Source organism: Athene noctua, chromosome 13 (assembly GCF_965140245.1).
Source record: "Athene noctua chromosome 13, bAthNoc1.hap1.1, whole genome shotgun sequence".
In the NCBI taxonomy this organism is placed as follows: domain Eukaryota; kingdom Metazoa; phylum Chordata; class Aves; order Strigiformes; family Strigidae; genus Athene; species Athene noctua.
Genome location: NC_134049.1, coordinates 8,791,224 through 8,812,817, shown reverse-complemented (window position 1 = coordinate 8,812,817; position 21,594 = coordinate 8,791,224). Strand labels below are relative to the sequence as shown.

Below are 21,594 nucleotides of genomic sequence, written 5' to 3'. Positions count from 1 at the left end.
CCCACAGGCAAGGGGGACCTGGGCTCAGATCTAAACTGAGCCTTTGTCTGACCCCCTGGTATCCTGGGGAGCTGTCCTGCCTACCTTTGGTAATTGCTTTCCTAAATCACCACTAACGCCTGGCACCCTGAGGATATGTGAGCAGCTGCAGAAGCCCACTCTGGCAGGGAATATTTCTGATAGGAAAAATTATACTTCATCTGCCTGTGTTTTGAGTCACCCTCCTTGACTGAAAGGGCCGTAACACCTTTGATGAATGGGGCCCATCAGTTGATTGTCCTGCTTTGGTGGTAAGGCGCTGCATCATCTTTCCTCGATATTTTCCATGCTAATTTCCTTGCCTCCTGGTTTAGATTATTATGACTATGGTAAATGCTCCTGGACAGCCTTGCTGGAAGATTACTTTTGCACCCTCGTGCTGAGAAGACTCCCCAAAAGCATTTCCAAACTATTTGCAAGAGCGCTACATGTGGACCCATATGCATGGGCACGTATGCAGCTGGGTACTGACTCAGTTGGGTGGGAGGTTGAGCACTCTCTTTGGGGCTTCTGACCCCCACAACATGGCTGAGGGGCTCCTACAGCAAGACCAGGGCTGTGCCAGTTCCAGGCAAGGCAGCAGAAGACAGAGGTTGACTTGCCAGGCTGGAGTTGACAAGCAGAAATGTTCCCTTGATGGACGACCAAGAGGGTAGAGCTAAAGATCTTGGTGTGTGTGTTATGGAAAATTTTAGGCATCTGTTATCTGTTACCATGCTACCTCGCTCATGATTGCCTCAGATGCGATGAGGTAGGTTGGGCTGGGCTGGGTTAGTCATTGTTTGGTCGGAGACTTGTAAGGGGACAGAGTTTCTGCAAGAAGTGGCTTTTCACTAGATGGTGCTCTTTCCTGAGCCATCACTGTGCCTGACCCCTCTTCTTGAATCTAGGAACTTCCAAGTGGTCTGCCTCATAAAACTTTCTTACAGGGGTGGGAGGAAGGCAAATGAAAATGTGTTTCCGGTGTCTCTGCTCTCATGTGCTTTATCCTGTTGGAGCCATATAAGAAAAACTATTGCTTTACCACGTGGTTGAAAAGGGCATACGATGCTGGCTTCTAAAATGCCCACATTGCACAAGTGTTGAAACCATTTTTGTTATTTCAGTTGTTTTAAACTGAATCAACCGTGCATATTTTGGAAGACAATGCCAACTTCACACACAGGGTTTTCAGCAGAAGATCTTCTGCAGTGTACATGGTATTGTTATTTCTGTTCTGCCTAGAGAGAACATGACGTACAGGAATTACCTGCAGCCTTTGCCCAGTGCTCTGGCCAGCAGCAAGGTCTCTGGAAAGTATTATTAAGTGTTTTGGGGGTTGATTGTCTTGAGGTGAAGCTGCCCAGCTTCAGTGGGATAGGACATAGATGCTAAACTCAGTGTTGTTCCTGTCTTTGTGGACATTATCACCTGGCCACTGCCAGGGCTAGCGGGATGTACACGTGCGCAGTAGGTTAAGCCGGGTGGAAACGTTGGGCCACCACATGTACACATTTCCAATGAGCTTCCAAGAAAAATTGTAACTGAAGGCAAGTCACCACCACAACAGATCATGCATCTTTATTCCCAGGGGCCTCCTCAAGCCCAGCCACACGCAGACCACAGGCCACATGAACTCGTTTGCTAATGGTGGGTTGCCATTTCACCCTTTTTCCAGGGCAAGGGGGTGGGAATGGTATGGGAGATGTTCCTCAATCAAACGTACACACCTCACACAACCGTAGGGGGACCGGGGAAGGACGGTGAGGGGCGAGACAAGGCCGCGGGCGGGCGTGGTGGGGCTCAAGCTGAGCTGCTAGATTTTGTGGTGGGTACAGATGCGCAGCAGGTCACACTCACGGCTGGACAGCTTGTGCCCTCAGCACCTGAAGAGGCTTTGGAACTGCTGGAGGTGGGAACACAAGAGACACAACTCCAAGAAAACAGGCCCTTGAAGCTGCAGTTCGGTGCGTGGGACGCATCCCCCTCAAACAAAATAAACCTGCGGCATAAGAAGTTGCCGGTGTCCGTTCACACCAGCGGCACCGTGTTCTAGCAGCCAGCCGCCGATGGGTGGGCGGAGGCCCCACGGCAGCCGAGTACAGCGGGGCCGGGCCGGCGGCAGGTGACGGGCGGGCAGGTGAGAGACCGGCGCTCCCCCGCACCGCCCTTCTCCTCCCAGGCGGCCTCGTCGGGGGCCGCGCACCCGAAACTCTTCCCCAGGGAGTTGTGGACGGTGGCACCGCCGGCCAGACCCCGCCGGCCCGCTCCCCGGGGGCGGCCCCGCTCCGCGCGGCCCCGCGGCGGCGCATGCGGGCTGGCGGGAAGGGCGCGGGGCGGGGGCGGGCACGGCGGCGGCCGCGCTGCTCTCAGGTTGCAACCCGCAGCCCCCGGCCCTCCTTCCTGCCCGCCTCCCCGGGCGGAGAGCACCCGGCCCGGCCGCCTCTTCCCCCCTCCCCGTCCCCTTCCCTCTCCCTTCCCTTCCCTCCCGGCCCCGCTGCCAGGGGCGAAGCCGCCCGCCGGGCCCCCGCGGTGAGTCTGCCCCGCCGGAGTTGGGCGGAGGGGGGTGTGTGCGTGGGGGGGGGGAAAGTTCGGGGAAGGGGCCAGCGGGGCCGGGGGGTGGTCTCTGCCCGGGGGGGTGGGGGTGAGGGACCCCCCCTCCCCTTCCCGCGTCCTCTCACGCTTTCCCCCGCCCTTCCTCCTCCTCTTCCTCGGGGTTTTTTTTCTCCGCGCAACTTAGCGTGGAGCCGCTCCGGATGGCCCCTCTCCTTCGCGTGTCTTTATTCCTTTTCATTTTATTGTTATTACTGTTTGGTTTTAAATTATTTTACGTTTTTTTTTTCTCGCGCGGCTGCTCCCCGCCGCTATTGTCTGCGGGCCGGCGGTGCGCGGCGGGCCGGGGCCGGGCGCGGTCCCCCCGCTGCTGGGGGGGCGGGCGGGGAGGGTGCCCCGAGTGTGTGCGGGGGCACCCCCCACCCCCCAAAAACCCACACCGCCGCCCACCCTGGCCCCCGCCTCCTTCCACTTCCTCCCTATTATTGATATCCTGATCTGAAAAAAAAAAAAAAAAAAAAATCAACCCGACAACCCAAACCCTTCCAGCCTCGTTGACGCAACTTTGGATCTCAATTTATTGTAAAGAAAGTAATCTGGGCTTTATATCCGAGTCTCCGAAGCAACAGGCTGGTGCTGGTTTTCCCCACCTTCGGGTCTCAGCGGGCCTTTGAAGTTACTCAGAGGGTCGTTGCCGTGGGGCCTGTTTTATACATTCACTCTTTTGCTTGAAAATACAATTATTATGTTTTTTCCTTCTCGAGCCGAGACACTTCTTTTGAAGCAAATGAGGGAGCTTCTGGATGAGGATTGTGAAAGGTGGTTGTTTCTTAACCCGTAAATTGTCAGGGTTTATTAATCCACCTTCTGTGACACTGTTATCCCTGCAAGTCATATAAAGGAGTTGGGATTAGTAGAGATCAATTTTGCTGACCTCTGTAATTGGTTCTGCTCCAGTGTCCTTTACGGGGCTTCACATGAGCTGGAGCTCAGAAGTGGAAAAAAGTGATTTTTAAAAGGTTTGGGTTTTTTTTTTTAAGTGTGCGCTGTACTGATTCTGTGGTGGATGATCAGATAGAGACTCGATAAAGGGATTAGAAATGCTGTACTCCTCTAGGACAGTTGGTCGCTGTGGTGTTCTCTGTAATCTTTGTCAGCCGTAAAACTTTAGGTACTCATGGAGATATGCGATGCAGTAGAAATATGTAAAGCATGTAGCTTCAGAGCTGAGTTTAGACAGTTGGTCTGAGATCCATGAATGTCTTGTGTGCTGGCAGTTTTGGCTAATGTAATCTAATCAGTTTTAAAGGGCCAAGCTACATTACTTCTGTTTGTGGTGAGAGTCTTCAGCTTAAAATCAGTCCCTTGGTGGGTGTGTTTTTCATGTTTCACACACCCTTGCTGAGCTATTGTGGAATTGCAGAGGTGAACCAAGTTCCACATAGTTCCTTAAAGGTAAGGTAGTAATGATTCATTTATTGCTGTGTTAGAGGAGGTGTATTTTTATACATAGATACCTTAGTAGTGGGAGTAGATTGATGTTAACCTCATAACATCTGTGCCTGTGGATAGAAGCTGCTGTCTGAAGTGGAGGAGCATTCGCTCAGAAGGCACTTGCTGTGCTTCAGGCCACTCTGGTCCAGGCTGTCACCTTCCATGGTGACAGTATGTTGCTTGGACGCTCAGGGTTGGGTGTTTGTTGTTTTACAAGCCTGATAGCAGGTTAAGGGTGCGTTAGGCAAGGTGGGGATCATCTGGGCAGGTGTTGTCCCTTGGCATGAGGTCAGGCATGTACCTGTCTTCCGCGTTCATGGGTTGAGTCTAATATGTCTCCTGTCTGGCCTTCCAGCACTGCCCGGTGCTGGGTGCTGGGCAGACAGGCTAGCCTGGGGCTGTTGCTAGAAGGGCACGGGTGTTGAGTTCTGCAAGGCAGACAGGTTTTGTAGGTAGCCTGAATGACGAGTCTCCTGCAGGTAGTGTGGATGCGCTGCGTTGTGTGACGACGTTCCTGCCAGCATCTCCTGCCCGGCTCCAGCCGCCGAGGGATGGCCGGCATGGCCTGAGAGGTGAGGACACGGCGTGTGCGAAGTAACAGAGCCCAGCCAGGGAGTGCAGCCAGAGAGAAAGGCAGTCCTGATTTACAGCTTCGCAGCATCAAAGGGGGAAAATGTAAAGAAGTCAAAGCTTCTCATAGAAACAGAGCTCTGCCAGGTACTGCCCAATGATGGGTGTTTTTAAACACAGCCTATATAGGGAAGCTTTGAGACTTGGGTTTATGCAAAACTCGCTACTAATCTCTCAGCAGGATATGCTCCTGACTAAGCTGTGTTCTGGTCTAGGGTATGCTCCTGTGCTAAGAGGAGGATTAAGTACTGTTGAAGGAATCTGGTTATTCTATCCAAGGCATGAATTAAGGCAGCGGTCAATAAATTATACTAGAGGAAAACAGCACTGGTAGGTTTATTGGTGGTATGCACGTGCTCCTGTGTTACAAAGACAGTGGGTGCTTTCATATAATTTTCTGCTGGTATAATAAGTTTTAATAAACTACTTATCAAAAAAATCATTAGTAGAAGCTATCATGCCTGCTGTACCTATTTCTTTTCCACTCTGTTTCCAGGACACCAGCGTATCAGTTTCGTCTGCCTCGTATTTGGTGGTGATCCACTGGCCTGTGAAACAGTCCTTGAAGCAGCTTGGAAGCTTTTCTACTTATTGCTGTAGCTGGTTATCTCTGCAATCTACTTGAGCGCTATTAAATGTTATTTCTATAAGGGTTCCCCACACAGGCGGTAAATAGCCTGAAGTAAACTAAACTATGTACCTGATTAGTATGGAGGAACTATTTGGTTTTGGGTTTACTCCACTGGTGGAAGGCAGTGTTACGAAGTTAAAAACTTGAGCAAAAGGCTAGAAAGTCCAGGAGGCTGTAAAGGCATGATATGCCTTCCTTGAGTGATCGTGCCCCAGTGTTTTACCAGCCTCCTGGACAGGGATTTGGCAGTTTCTGTGGTTTGCAGCCGGGGCATAACGTAAGCAGCATCCTATTTGCAGGCACACGAAAGGCTGGATGTGGAAAGCTGGGATGGGAAGCACCTTGCAGCCTGCAGCTTGTGATTTCTGGGTGCTGCTTGATGCCAAGTGCTCGTGTGTGTGCTTGCTTGCATTGATCACCTGTAGGATAGATAAAGGTAATGAATGACTTTCTGAAGCAACTGGTGGCTTTGGGTGTAGATACAGTTCTGCTTTGCTGCTGTGGGGTTTGCCATGGGGGATATAATCCAGTTGGGAGCCTGGTTCAGGGCTGGCATGTACCACCTGAACAGTCACTTCCAGGAAGCACTGCACTTTTACGAAATCAGAACTTACTGTTAGGTATTGTTAAATGCAATGAGGTTTTTATGAATAGCTTAGTCACGCTTCACTTTTTTCTCCTCTAAAACAGCTGTCAACAGTCTTGCTGTGAGGAGGGAATTGACCACTCCTTGTACTGAGTGAATAGTCAGTACACTTCAGTCTCGGTGTTACAGCCTGGCATTGCACTTCTTAGTTACTTTTGGAAACAAAGCTGTGGATGTGGCATAATGTCATCTTCTTATATTTATTTTTTTTTTAGACCTGCCTTTCTCCCTTGCAAATGACCTTTATGCAGATCTAGAAGGCAAAGCCCATCACTGAGAGTTAGCTGGTTAGTTACTTTGGTTAGTGATAAGAAAATATAATGGCAGCGCTCCAGGGAAAGCAGCTATGCCAGGAACTTGTTGCTGCAGTCAAGCTATACAGATCTTTTTCAAGAAGATATATCTTTATATATTTATGGCCCTTTGTCACGGAAACAGGGTGACTCCTCTGTTGATGTCTACATGACAAATATGCTGCGACGCCACAAACCTTGTAAACAGTTTAATGCCCTTCCAGAGACAGCTGGTAGAAGCATGCAATAGGTAAAAGTTTTTTAGTGTCGTCCTAAACTCTGACTTTAATTTTGTGATCTCTTTTGTGCATTGGTGTTAAGCAGTCTCCTCCAGTTCACTAGCTGGACCATGGTGGGATTTGTGGGTCTGTTCAGCAAACCAGACTGGGAAATGGATTCCAGTTAAGAACACAAGATTTCTTTTTTTTTTTTCTGTACAATTTGTACCTTGGATCAGTTCAGCAAAAGAGCTCGTTCTTTACCTGGATCAGTTATGCAACTCACGTGCCTTTGTGGTCTCATGAGCAGCTGTTGTGGCAGAAGCTCCATTGCTTCCACCAAGAGAAATGCTGCTGGAGATTCACCCTTGGAAGTGCTTTTCTGATTACAAAGGCAGCATTTGACTGTGGTGCCCGTCCCTGTTTTATAGCATGTGAAGATGACCAGGGAGATAGATGTGTTTCTAAGATAAGCCAGTGAGTTAGAAGTCAAAGTGTTGCCTTTTTAAGTTCCCTAAGACTTCAATTATTTCTCTCTAGAGTGAAGATACATCTTCTCTGCAAAAATAAGCCCTGCCATTTTTATAATATCTTTTAAAAAATTTTATTTATAACCATTTTAGATATGCTTCTAAGTTGTTGAGGAACAGTGAAAGAAAGTGTAATCACAAATATTTTTAAGTAGTCAGCAGGCCTTAAAAAGTATGCAGTGTGATACCTTGCAAAAAGTAAGCTTTAATTCTGTTGTAGCTGTAATGGATTACATGTTGTGACATGGTAAGGTACTCTAACAAGACTGCTTTATATATATATTTAAAAAACCCCTAGAAGTCAGATGCTGAAGAGTTTATTGGGTGATTTTTATTATGGGTAAGAAAAAGCTAAATTCCTTGCTGGTATAGAGATGTAGTTTTCACAGTTCAAATGCTGAACTGTAACAAAGGCACGTTGGGAACTTCTCGAGTGTTGTGCTTGGGGTTGGAGTAAGTGTAAGGAAAAAATAGCCCTCAAAATACTGTCAGCACCTCCTACAGCACTTGTGTTGAGGGCTTGAAATACTGTATTCCAAGCATGTTTTGCATGTGAGGTTGGGTTTGGTGCCCCTGGGCAGCCTCCTGCGGGGTTTCTCACCGCTGCAAGGACTGCTGCTGGTGTGCACCCTGTGGGCTCCCATGGTTCGTAGAGGATCTAGATTTTGGTCTTGGCTGCAACATCCAGAATGGTGGTTTTTCATGGGTTAACTGGTAATGCTGTAGAAGGGGTTCATTTGGCAAAGTTAATCTTCATTGACCACTTGTATTTTCTTTGAATCTCATTTCCCTTCATAATGACCAGGAATTCAGTTTTATATTTCTTCAGAATGATCCAGTCTCTTTCAAATTTTTTTCTGGTGATTCCATAAGTTGTATATAAGAAATTAGTTTCCCATCTGGCTGCTCTTGTCTTTTCAAAACAGGTGATAATTTTTTAATTAGTAGCTGTGGCAACTGAACTGTCAGTTTTCGTGTATGTTTGATCCTTGCATGAGGTTGTCTTTTGATTTCCTTGTAAATCATGGGATGGCAGCTGATCAGTCATATTGATGAGTTGGATCCTGTGTAGTTGCTCTTAGGTACTATTTAAAATATATGAGTGCAGGTAGTTGCAACTGATTCATTGCATCTTAGTTTCAAGGACTCGTGAAATTTTCTAACAGATTATGCAAAATGTTTATCATTTACCAGAGTAGCCTCTGACTGCTTCTAGTCTCTGTTGGTGTATTTTTTTTTTTTTGAGTTCATTCAGGTGGCTAGAGTAAACTTAATGTTACATTTGCAAAATACGTGCTGAGTGATCTCCTCAAACTGTTGTTTAATTTGAGATGTTAGAGTGTGACAGCACCGCTGAGATTAGCCTGATCCAGTGTAAAAGGAAGGATTTAAGGATTTTCTTCTTTAGCAGCCACTCCAAGTTTTATTTCTGAGTGGGAGGGAAAATAAAATAAGCGATGAATTACTTATTTAATTATAAGGCTGAATTTTGGTGAGACTCATGCTCCATGAGCATGATTTAAGGTGGTCGTTTTAAAGCAGAAGGGTGTATGTCATTTGATGATGATGTTCAAAACTTTGTGTTGAGAGAAACTACCCGATGTGTCATATTTGAATCCCCTGTGCTTTTTATCACCCATGACTAATGCAAATTGGAGCAGTTAGTTATGTTAAAACCTGTGACGTACTTTGTAGCTTCATCTAAATTGTATCTGAGGTTTCTGGCAAAGTTACTTGGGAAAGTAAATCTCTTTCCCAACGTGTCTCTGCCCCCAGTGGTGTAACTGCTCTGTGAGTCTGAATGCTGCAGTTAATAAAACCATTACAAACAAGGGTTTTGGCACGGAGCGACTGTTCTCAACTGGACTGTCTTCAGACTCAAACCACTGACTCACCCTTTCTTTTTCCATGGATTAACACACCTGGCATGTCACGCACGGGTGCTGGCCGACTCGTCGTGTTCTTGCAGGTACCCTTGTTTTCAGTGTAGGGAAGACAAAAGGGAGGGTGTGAATCTGCACAGTGACCTCCTGCAGGAGATAAAAACCCCTTAGTGGAAGTTGATGCTGAGGATGGGTTTGTCCAAAGGCTCCATTCTCTGTGTCTCTGATCCTGCAGGAGGGATGTTGCTCTGCTCCTGCCACATTTTAGGGGAGCACAGGGCTGCTGCTTGTGTGAAGTCCCTCCCTTCGGTACAACCGTATGAAAAGAGCTGTGTTGGGTCAGGCCATGGTTTGTCCAGCCTTATTTCCTGCTCCACAGCATTGGTTGTGGGTCCTTGGGCGGTGCAAGAGCAAGGCAAATGGTCCACACTGGTGTCTGTGGGCACGGTGGGTTCAATACCAGGATGTGTGGCATATTTGGCTTCCTGGCACGTGCAGCTCTCAGCACCCGGCTGAATCTTGGAAGCTGCTGTCAATAGGAAGAGAGGGAAAATAGGGGATGCTGAGGTGTAAGATTGCTGAAGAATGAGGGTCTTGCTCACTTCATACACTGGTTTCCCTCCTGAGTTTCCTCTGGGATGCTGAATCCTTCGGTCCCATAATAGCAGTGGGACAATGAATACTCGGATGGAGGAAGCAGGTGTTAAAGTAAGAGGAGGAGAAGTGATTTATTTTTTTGGGGGTAGGGAAGGCAGGATGGCCAGATATGACCCTTACACAAAGCAATTTCTTTTGTCACATGAGCTTGTGCACAGCACGCTTCCTAATTGCTAAACCCACAAGTAAGATGGCAGCGAAACTGGGACTTGCTCTCTTTTTTCCAGTTAATGTTGCTTAGTGAGTCAGCTGAGGAGTGAGGCTTACGTGATGTATCTCTGATGTTACGTGATGAATTTTGTTGTTCTTTTGTTCCCTGCTACCATAAATCTTTCACTGTAGCAACAAGGCTGCAGTACTGATGGCACTGGTCATCTTAAAGTCTGCACTTTGTACTTGGGGAGTGCTGGTTTTTAATTGTTTTAAAAACAACTGAAGATGAATGAGTTTGTGTGACTTAGATTAAAACAGTTTCTGTAGTCTGATCTGAAGGTCTTTGAGTTGGTGCAGAGGATGATTCTGGAGATAAAAGTAAACCACGCTGGTTCATGTGCTACGTAGCAGATGTGTTTGCATCTGCAGTCGAAAGACTTCCCATCTGAGGAGTAATGACAGTACTTCGTTTCAGTGGGGTTTCCAGCCTGTGCAGGAGTTTCTCTTGAATATGGGAGTCAGTTTTTCCATCGCTAAGTGGTTTGCAGCTGCTCCACCCATTTTTATGATGAGTGATCATCATCTAAGAGTGCAGTGGAACACAAGAGGTGGTGAGCAAAGCTTTCATTGCATTAAATGTAAATGTTTATAGTTTCTCTTCTCCTTGCAGCTGCGAAAAGGTAGGTTGTCTCTGCTGAGTAGAGAAATAAAAACTAAACCCCTTCTTGTATGTGCTGTCATAAAAGAAAGTTTTGTGTAATGAATATTTATTTCACAAGGTCCAGGTGACTCTTTACACTTTTGTGTGATGCAAGGCGAAATGTTGCTGCAGATGTTTCTAACTGCAGGTTTTTCTATATTAAGTAGTACAGTTGCCAAAGGGAAAATAGATACATGTTGTCTTCAGGTCTGTCATAGGAGGATGCTGGGGGTTACGTTAGCACCTGCCGTGCGACTGTGTGTGTGTGCTGGTGGCTCCATGGAGCTCCACTGACTGGGGCATGGGAGTGTGAATCTGCTTTTGTAAGGGGGGCTTGGGAGTCTCCAAAATCTGGAGCTACCTTTCCACCCTGACCAGGGCTGCTAATAAATTTTTGACTGATTCTTTTGGTACTGTAGCCTGAAGAGTGGTTCATGTAGCATGGAGGCTGAGATGTGAGCATTTACCTAGGTTAAAAGTACATTCTTGAGTGGGCGTCTTGCTAGTCTTCTCAGTAAGATGCTGGAGGGGAGTGGGGTGATGGGAGCTGATTTCTTGGCAGTTGTTTCACAGCTATAACAGGGCCTCGGTCCCAATTTTCATAAGCCATGTATTAAGCTAGAAAAAGAACTAGCTCATTGCTTGAAGAGCTTACAAGCTAAAACTGTGGATAATAAATATGCTTGCATGGATGTTAAGAGGATTAGTTGTTTGTGAAGTGTGTTGAAAGTGGAAGAATTAAAGAAGTACTTAAGTGGTAACCAGCTGCATGTCACGTATGTCCCTAATTTGTTTCTCCTTCCTTCCAGTCAGATTACAAGCAGCATTTGTCGATCTATATGAAATTCATGTGTCGGTTCCATGTTTTCCTGTATTTTGGGAATTTTACTGTTAGAATTTACTTATGGGCAGTACCTTTTAAGATGGTGAAATGTCGTCTCTTCAGATGTCATATCTGAAGAAGAGGTACCCTGCTAAATGTGATGCACTTCCTTCTGCAGCTGGAATTTGCTCTATTTAAACTGTGGGGTTTAGTGCTTAGACCTCCCTGGTTTTCTCTTTATCAGATTAGCTAGGATTTTGGCAGGACTTTGTGCTGCTTTTTCTTATCCAGTCAACTTGGATGTGAGTGTTCAGTAACTTTCTTGCTTTATAATCTCAAAGTTCAGAAGTCACTGGGCTGTTTGAGACTACTAAGAGATCCTAGCCCAGTAACAGCTTACAGCGGGCGTATAAAAGGAAAACAGCAAGCAGAGAGCAAGTTTTGAAATGAAAATTCAAAACTACTTGAGGAGGACAGAGGGTTTGTGGCAAAGAAAATGCTTGAAAATGTATGTATCTTCCTGGAACTACAAAACATGATCGTGCTTTTTTTAGCCTTTCTTTACTGGATTGCTTGTGTGACCTGTCCCCTCTGCTAGGCCAGTTAATACTATGAGATGACAGATAAATGGCATTCATACAGTTACAATACAATTGCATTATATAAAAAGGTTGAGCATTTGGAGTGCCTTAAAATGATAAAAGGTATCAAGTGCCTGTAAACTTATAAAGCTTTTTAATGCTCTGCTTAGAAGAGTCTTCTTCCCCCCCCAGGAACTAATTTGTAAAATCTGCCAGCTTTTACTAAAAGCCTAGTCTCATCAGTGCTTCTCATATTAATTAAAAAAGAATAATACTGTTGCATAAATACCTGTGTATGGGCTTGTGATATTTCGGTGCCAAGAGAAACTTAGGCCATTTTGAAGGAAGCATGCTTTAATTCCTCTTAAATTTTGTCTTTGGGAATGCTACATCACTTGGTGTTTACATTGAAAGAGAGAAATTGTTTTCTTCGTAGGAATATTTTTGTCTCTTAAAAAAAGGCTGGATAACTTGAGGATGAAGAAAACTTGGTTTAGTGTTTGGTGGAAGTTGAAATGAGTAGCAGGGAGCTATTGTTGTGTTAGTGTGGCCGTGGTACTCAGCAGAGCAGCGTTTTGAACCCTTGCACAAGACACGTAAAACTGTCTAGCTGGGACTGTTGTCACTTCTGGCCAGTTGGTAAAAAGAAATAATTCCTGTGATGGAGAGAAGAGCTGTTGGGATGCTGCTAGAGGAGAGTCTAGCAGCAACGGGGAATTTGGGAAGATGCCCGAGCTAGGGAATGCACTGATGAGCTCTGGGAGTGTGCCTTCCAGCCAGGGAGAGTTGTGGGGTGGCGATGGCATGGACCACCCTGCATGTTGGGAACTCACTGTCACCTCTGCTTCTTGCTCAGCTTCAGCATTAGCACGCCATTCCTCATTCAAGAGCAGACTTTTGGACGTGTCCTGGGCAGTAGGCAGCATCCTGTGAAGATACACGAGTAACCCTGTTTGTTAACTTCTCGTTGAAGTTAGCAAACTTCAATTCACTGTGTAGTTCAGGATGCTGATGTGCCGTGATGTGACAGTCCTGGTGTCATTGCCTTGTCTGGTGGTCAGTGTCCTTGCCTGCAAAGGAGCACAGGCCAGATGAGAGCAGACACTGATTTTTGTTTGCCTCTTTACATTATCTGTCAACTCCTCATTGTCTGTTATTCAGAAGATAAATCTTCCCTGATATGTCCAACCCAGAAAAGTACTTATATATCCAGCAGCCGGGAAATCGAATAAGTCCTGATCTATTCTTAATTTCTTGTGTTTCCTGTGGTTTTATTGTTTATGTTACCAGCTCTGATATTTACATACTTTTGAATGAGCTTTTCTTTTTTTGGAAGATAACTGCTTTGTTCATATGCCTTGCAGAACAGGTTCTTCCATTTTTATTTTTTTTTTTTTTTAATAACCGAACAACTTTCTCAAAGGAGAAAGAGGAAAAAAAAAAAGGAAACACCAAAGGGAGGTATCTAAGAATAGAATTATTTTTTGCTGATGGTATGCTAAGACTAATTCTAAACTTTAGTCTACCCTTCCAAATGTCCTTAGGCTCTTTGAGAGCTTTGTAAAACTTTTTGCATATCAAATGATGTGCTTATGGGTGCTTTATCTGAATAGCAGATGCATTTACAGTTGGCGTTTTAAATGCAAAGGTGCTTTTATGAAAATGCTTGTAAGAACAAAATTGGATTTCCCACTAAAACCCCAGAGAGTTAGCAGGGCAAGTCAGTGGACTCTGCAGTTTTAGTGTTCAAAAGTAGTGCTAGTGAATGTTGTCCAGCTATGTGTCTCTGGAAACTGATGTAGTCTTCTGTGAAGTAAGGAAGATTTCACAGTTATGTTCCCTGCCTTTCTTTTGGGTGTGTAGGAGAGACAGAGCTGATGTTCTGGAGATCTGTCCCTTGGTATGTCAACTGGCCTTCTTTTCCATTGATATTTGGTTTCCTCTATTTGAAATTGCCAATTTATTTTAAAAAAATGTGGTCTCCAAAGGTGTGATCTGCCTTTATTTGCAGGTATTACTGTTACATGTTGATTTTCCAGCTACCATTCAAACATGTATTTCTTTTAAGAAGTAAGGCAGAACTTCAGGGTGTTATTTTTTTTTTCCCCTTTTAATTCTGTTCTCCCTGCCATGAAATAAAACCTATTTGCACATTGATGAATAGTGGCTAGGAAGCCTGTCTGGTTCTGCAACTGGATCCATAAATAGCATTAGTGTCTGGTTTACTTCAGGAAGGAAGGTGTCCCGTTGTGGTGGAGGTGGGAGGGGAGCCTTGCACTCACTCACTCACAGTAAAGTTGCCCTGTCTGGGCAACGTTCACCAGCACGACACTTTAAAAGAAACACGATACAGAGTGTGTAGCTTAAATATTTGAAGCATAGAACCCCTTTAAAAGCTCAAGCAAGTACTGACTTCCATAGAAAAGGAATTATAGTGACCTTTTTTCTTCTCTATACCTCTGCTGTGAGCTCAGAAAGGACTTCGTGGATCACAAAGCTGGTATGAAAAAATACTTTCCCCATCACCCTTCCTATCCCTTCCCGCAGGGACCACCTCAGGACAGGTGGAGCGTGTCATCGCATGAGGTCTGTGTATAACACTCCGGTGTGTTCAGGTGGATGGGATGGTGCTTGGAGTAGCTGTTCTAGTTGCTGGACTGGATCTGGCAGCCAATTCTCAAACCTGTTGGGTCTCAGGATTGAGGTTTGGATGAATGCCTTTGAAACGCATGCTCCCAACCATTTGTGAGCCAAGAGTGCCAGGTTTGGTCTTTGGAGTGATTGGTTTGTGGCACGGTTGCTAAATGAGAAACTGTCCTCTGTGCTAGATTAAAAAGCAGTTTATTCTAGAAAACAGAAGGAGAAAGTTCAGGTAGTTCAGGGACCACGTGGTTAACCATCCTTGATGCCCCAGAAGCAAGTCTAGGCACACTCCTCTTTCAAAATGGCAATGGCAGGTAATTAGCCCGGGGGAGTCCTGCCAGTGGAGGGGCAAGGCTGGGATGCTAATGTCCTGTTTCATGATAGTGAGCAAAATGAAACAAGGCAAAGTTACAGAATTGGAATAAAAAAACTTTTATTTTTTGCCCCCTTAATGAAGGCAGTGGTGAAACACTCCCCTGCTGTGCCGTATTTTCCTTTTTTAAACTGCTTGTGGCATGGTTATTACTGAATGTTGTGAAATGTAAATAACACCAAGGTAGTGAACTCGGCATTCCTGGCTCCTTGGCAGTGTTCATGAATGGAAACATCTGTCTGAGTCCTCTCCGGTTCGCTTCCCTCACACAGCTGCCCACTTTAAGCATGGCTCATTGCAGGGCCATATGTGGTGCTGAGTCCTGGAAACCTTAAATTTTGCATGTGTACCCCACACAAAATGGAGGAAAATCTAGAGGCTAAAATGTGTAATGATTTTTTTTTTTCCGTTCGTGAGGATTTTAGTGCAAGTCATTAAAATATCTGGTGTCACTTGTGCCAGCCTGCGACTGCAATATGTGATGCAGGATAGACCTGATCTTGTGCAGAGTCCGGCTCTTCTCTTGGTCCGTGCATCTTGCTTGGATTTCACTCTCAAATCACAACCCCCCGCTTGGCAAACACATAACTATTCCCTGTCTCTCTTATTCAGATTATACAAATAGACTCTGACAGGGTGTAAGCTTCACTTGAAAGGACGTGTTGGTTTGCAGGCTTGGAGATGGGTGATAAGAGTTGAACTGCTTTTACGTGAAACCACCTCTTAAAGAGGAGTGAGAATGAAGGGAACGACACAAAACTGTGGTAGCAAGTGCAGAAAGGAGGGTAGGAAACTACCCTGATAATTCACGCTGTTTTTTCTTGAGCTTGAGTGAGAGCTCTCATTAGCTTTTTACTAAAAAAATTTTAGTATTAGCATTTAAAAAAACCCCAACCCAAACAAAAACCATAACAAACCCCCAAAACCTAAGAAACCATGCAAATAATGCAGGAAGTACGTAACGAGCATGTCATGATTGAGAGAGATAGTAACCTGGGCTTTGGTGCTTTAGGTTTGCTACAGGATGTAAATACTGCTTATGCTGACATGGGTGAGTGTTGTGTACCAGCAGCACTGACAAAAATTGACTCAGATTTTGTAAATTTTAGACAGTGCTTCAAAATATTTTTCAATTAAACTAGACAAATTATTATGAATTTTGTCATGTTAGTGGAAGTCGAGATGTCTTTACAAGGTGTTTACTTTGCTTGTAGTTTTAATCAAAAATTGGGCAAAATGGAGGGGAGAGGGAACAGGATGCTTTTTAAAGGTAGAAATATCAACTATTTTCCTCTCTTTTCCCATTCCTTGTGTGTGTGGTGAAAGAGAAATACCAGTGTTTAAAGAGATCAAAAATCTGTCTAGTACACAGCATCAGTTTAAAGTGAGACTGCATGGCCAGGTTTTGACGGGTTAGGTACATATTAGCTGAATTAATACAACTGACTGTGATGTGTTTATGAAAATGCTTTTGCTTGTTTGTAAAGCTTTCAGTGATTTTTCTTTTGCTGTCAATATGTGAAAAATAATTTCTCTAACCTTAACTGTGCTAGCCAGGGAGTAATTCTGCATGCAGTATATCCAGTTCTGAAGAAAAGTGAGTTATTCTTATCATAAATTACATATTTGGAGTTAACTAAGATTAAAATTATAGTGAAGACAAGCTAATAAGGGTTTTACTCTGCTTAGAAATTTGACTTAAAGCCTGCATTGGAGTCTGAAGATGAATTTGAGCTGCCAATTCAGATTAAGAGTAAAATGCCTCCCTGTCTTGATTGGACTAAGCTAATGCAGAGTTCTAGCTGAATTAATTTTTTTCTCCTTTTCATTGGACAGATTTATAAAGAATTATTCTGATGATTTTGTTTTCTCCTCGAGTCATTCCAAAAATTAATGCTAAGCATCATTGCATAATGGAGGGGGGAGTTGTTTCTGCTATCTCTCTAGTGCCTCTTCAGGATTTCCAGCCCTGTAAATAATTGCTCAAGGCAAAGGTACACTAATATTATTTGATGAACAGGAAGTCTACAAATAGCCGTGATATTTTGCCATAATTACATTTGCAGTGATGCAGGTGTTTAGTCTTAGCCCTAGTCAGGAAAACCAGTGCTTCAAATAGAGAGATTTGTAAGAAGATGCAGATAAGGCGGTGGGGTGTAGGTTTGAAGGAAAGTACAGCAGCAAAGTTGAATTTAAGGGTTTTTTTAAAGAGAAAAAAGATTTCAGGAGGTGTCTTGCTGATGGCATTGCTGCTATGGCTGGGTTTTGTAACAGCAAAACTATGTGAATTCCCATTTCTTCAGAAATTACAAGATACCTTCCTTCACATTTTTTTCTTTTTCTTTGATGGGTTATGGTGGTCTTAGATTGATGTGCTGCTGGTTCTGCTCAGGGAAGGCTCCCACTGTTGTCCCAGGGCTTGGTGGTATTCATTAATGTGGTAGTTTTGGCTCTCACTTCTCGCCTCCAAACCTCTCCTTAGCTTGTGTGATCCAAAAGCCCTTTTCTTGGTTGTGTTGGTGAACGGAGCAGCTATGTGCTCACCCTTGAGCAGCTGGTTAGGTGACATCCCACGTCTTCTCCAGACAGTGAGAGTGTTAAAACACTTCATTAATACTTAGCTTGAGCGCTCTCAGTGAGGTGGCTAAAGGAAATGAAATACTGTCATTAAAGTAGTGCTGTCAGAAGTGCCTGAAACCAGCTATACTGAGAGACTGACTCATCCTGCCCTTGCTCTGGGAGCATGGCTGGATGTAGTGGGAGGGTATCCTAGTTTTTTTTCACAACTTTTTGACCTTGTATCACCAGCCCATGAGTTTATTTGGGAACAGACTGATTCAGGAGAGAGGATGATATGCAAACGGGAATGTTTCTGTGGGTGATGCTTATAGCTGAAATGGTCTACGACTAGTTATTTTGAGAGGAAATCTTGGCTCATGTTCATCGAACTGAACTACCAAGAGCACCCTGTGATGTGGAAGAGAAAGGGATGGGGAAAAGGGAGGCAGGTGGTGAGAGGATATGTGCATCGGATATGGAGCACCACTTACATTATCTCTTCAAAGTCCTCTGCTTTTCCTCCCTCTAGAGATGGTCATTATTCCAAGAGGGCTTGGAGGTTTGGAAAAAAAAAATAAAAATTTGCTATGTATGCAAGGAGCAAATATGCAGGAAATTGCTATGCTGTATGTAAACTTAGTATGAAAGTTTATAACAGAGATGCACGGTGATGTCACCAGTAGAGTTTGGCTCTGAAGCTTTGGGGGGCATAGCAAAATACTTGTGTGCCAGCCCGTGTGGGCTGGTATAAAAATAAATAAATGGAAAGTATTGTCCCAATCTTGCTTAGTACTGTTCTGAAGCGCTTCTCTCAATTTTGAATGTTCTTGAAGAAATTGCTCTTTCTTAGCATTAAAAAACAGTCCTTAAGTTATTTAGACAGAAATGGTGTTGCCTCTCCAGAAAGGAATATGAGTATAAATATTCAAAGTGTCCAGTTAATCCGGCAGGATTGTGAACCAATGCATGATACTGTGCCTGAGTGCATTTACAACTGTAATTATGAATGACTTGGGCTGTCAGACAGAGCGATAGCTTCAGTACTGCCTTTTAGTTATAAATACAGCGTCTTCTGTACTATTGTTTAAAGACTCCTTTGGAAGCCTGATTTAATAGTGGAGCTGAGTGAATAATTCAAAAACTTTTTATCAAGTACTTGTTTAAATTCTTAAATGAGCTCACCATAACCTTTTTATGCACCCCTCCTGCATGTGTCATACAAATACTAGAATAATTGAGTTTTACTAGCGCAAATGTTTCTGTGAAGCAAATTTTTAGAGCTTGATGTATGACTGTTTATGGAAAGGGGAATGTTAAAATCTCACACACCAGTGTCTATGCCAGAAAGTTGTGCTTGCTTACTTAGGAAGAAGGTGGGGGACGGGACCCTCGGCTTCGTTTGAGCAATGCTAACAAAGCTCATTTGTCAGGTTAATTCGAATACAGTTTAAAAACTGAACACGTGTATTTAAAGCAATTTCAGATGTATCTCTCTTCCAAGCCATTCTACAAACAGTAGCAGTACTTACTTTAAAATATTTGCTTTTTTCAGATAAGTACTATTTCTGACTCTTTCCTTTTCTCCCCCCTTTAAATGAGATGTAGCAGCACATTCAGAATGCATCTGCTTAACATCACTGGGTAGCTTAACACAGGGAAGCAGAATAGAGAAAATCCATAGTCATCTTGCAGGTTTGGTCTTCCCTTGTCTTGAAGTCCAGTTCAGGTTGGAGGAGAGCCTTGCAGATAGGCCATTTGGGTGAATTTAGCATGACTACTCACATGAATTAATGTTTGCAGACTTACTGGTGAAAGCTCATTAGTGATAAGTCACTTTTGAGTACTGATGGTCTTTGCAGGGCTTTTATTTGCCTTTTAACAGCATGTCTAGAGAATTGGCATTCATTCGGCTTTTGCTTCTGAAGAGAACTGGAAGACTTAAAAATTGAAAGCCAGCTCAAGAAGCAGGGGTTGAGGATTAGGTAAGCAGCTGGGTGATGCTGTATTCTCCGAGGAAAATCGTTGCTTAATTGGTTACAAGAATTTAGTAGAGTCTGTTTGTTCTGTTTGCACACAAACCTTCTCCTGTGCATGCTCTGGTAAGCTAAGTGTGCAAGCTCTGGCACTGCTAAGTGTGTGCTGCAGCTTCCCTCAGAGGATGAGATGGAAAACCCGTGCTCTTTCAATGCATCACGAGTTTGCAAAGTCTGAATTGCATCTGTGGGGTTTACTCTCTGAATTTTGGATTTCTTTCCCGACCTTCATTTCTGAGCTCTGCTGAAACCTTCTCTAACAGTCTAAACACGGTCACTGCCGAACTGCCCAGGAACGTGCTGAACTCCAGCCACTGGTAAGCATCTGTGCCACATGCCCCTTGCAATGTATGCAGAAATCTGGAATTGCAGGCTTGTGTGGTGAAGCAGATTCTTGATGTGACAAAGAAACTACTATTGAAAGCTTCCATCGCCTTCAGTCGCAGATATTCCAACTTAGTACAGTACAGAAGCTAGAAACTAGTCATCTGTGTATCCATAGCCAGGCCTGTGAAGGAGGGGGGGAAAATCTAACCTAGTTTTTAGAAGTAGGAACTTCTGGTTTTAGGGGTTATAAAAAAAACAAAAACCCACAACGAAAGCAAATCCCAAGCCCCAACATCATCACAACAACCACCCTTGAGCTTGCAGAAGCTGGTCAGTGAAAAGTAAGAGCCAGAAAAATCTGTTCTTTTTTGGCTTTCCTGAAACTGTCATGTGTGTGAAGTCATATTTTTAACTGAATGGAATTAGTTGCATCCAGCTCTGTAACAGTGGGCATTGGCCTGTTGTTGTGGCTGTCTTCTAGTGTGTCAGCTTGGAGTGGAAGGCTGGGCAGATTTAGTCTGACTCCCTCACATCAGCTGTAGCATCCGGCGCGGTTGGGTCTTTATCAAGCTGAAAAGAGTTGACCAAGGAACATACAGTCTGTGCCTCTTCCTTGCCTTGCAGTGCAGTATCAGTGGCTCTTAACTTGCTGGTGCGGGCTCCTCAGACTTGAAAACAAATGAGAAGTTTTGGATGCACTTTCTTCACTTTTAAAAAAATTAAATATTGGTGCAACGAGTTGTTTTGTGACAAGGAAGACCTAGCAATCTTTCAAAGTGTGCAGAACAAGCAGGCTGTGTCTTGTCATCTCATTATGACATTCCCACTGTAGGAAACACCCTTTGTACTTTGATAAACGTGTCCTTATTAATAGTGCTGAACTGCAAATTAACATGTACAATTGCTTTTGTGCATTGTAGATTTACAACAGTATGTCGTCTCTTCAGATATTGTGTGGCAAAGCATGTGTGAAGATATGTGAGCAGTATTACCTTTATTTACTGTGTGGGGAATCTGAGACTTGGCAGCTTTTTCTGAAATACCCACTAAATCTGAGCATTTGCCAAGTAAGCTGCTGTAGTTTACGATTGAAGTTGGTGATTGCAACAGGCAAGATCTCCACTGCAGTACAAAGTGGAGAGAGTGAGTGCCAGCTGAGCTTTGCCTTAAGTGATGTGTGTGAAGAGATGCAGGCTGGTGGCAGAATAGAAAGCAACTGTTGTCTCCTGCTTCCCTAATTTTCTGCTTGATCACTGAGAAGAAATTACGTGACCACTGAGCAAACTGGAGTGTCTGCACAGTTTGTGCTTGAAGCTTTGTCTAGAGTTAATAATAACCTAAAGGAGAAACTGGATCAAAACAAGCTCTGGATTTTGTTGTAGCTCTTTGCTTTTTGGTTGCATATTGGTATGCTACAAAGCAAGAGGTAATTTGGCAGTCTTGTCCCTATTTACATAAGTATCTCTGATGCATCACACTCCACGTGATGACCCGTGGACCACCTCTGTTGGGTCTTTATGCCATTCTAGATTGGGTTATTCCCTCTTTCTGCCTGTTAGAGATGTGTACTCCATCCCTGTCTGATTCAAACTGGTGCCTGTTCAGAAATGCATCAGCTTGTCTTTCAAGTCTTCCTGTCCATTTAATAATGTGTTGAAAAACACTTTATTATTTTTGTTTGTATTGATCTCATTTACTATTGTCAGAGGGGAAGACAGTTAATGACTTGACATGTATTTGGACTGGATGGAGTAATGATGAATTATAGTTGAGTTGTGTTCTTTCTTTTAAAGCTGCATACTATTTTCTGCTGTGGTTGTTTCGATTCATGTTTATTTTGCTAGTTCGT

General features: G+C 44.2%; 1 protein-coding gene across 7 annotated transcripts in view; it reads left to right on the top strand.

The window, feature by feature from the left end:
* Positions 1-2,364: 2,364 nt before the first annotated feature.
* AKAP13 (A-kinase anchoring protein 13) overlaps positions 2,365-21,594 on the top strand; it is a 224,007-nt gene continuing 204,777 nt past the window's right edge. For all 7 annotated transcript variants that reach the window (XM_074917611.1, XM_074917615.1, XM_074917614.1 and 4 more), the window contains exon 1: positions 2,365-2,550. The gene's annotated coding sequence lies outside the window, so the exon portion shown is untranslated. The remainder of the gene's footprint in view (positions 2,551-21,594) is intronic.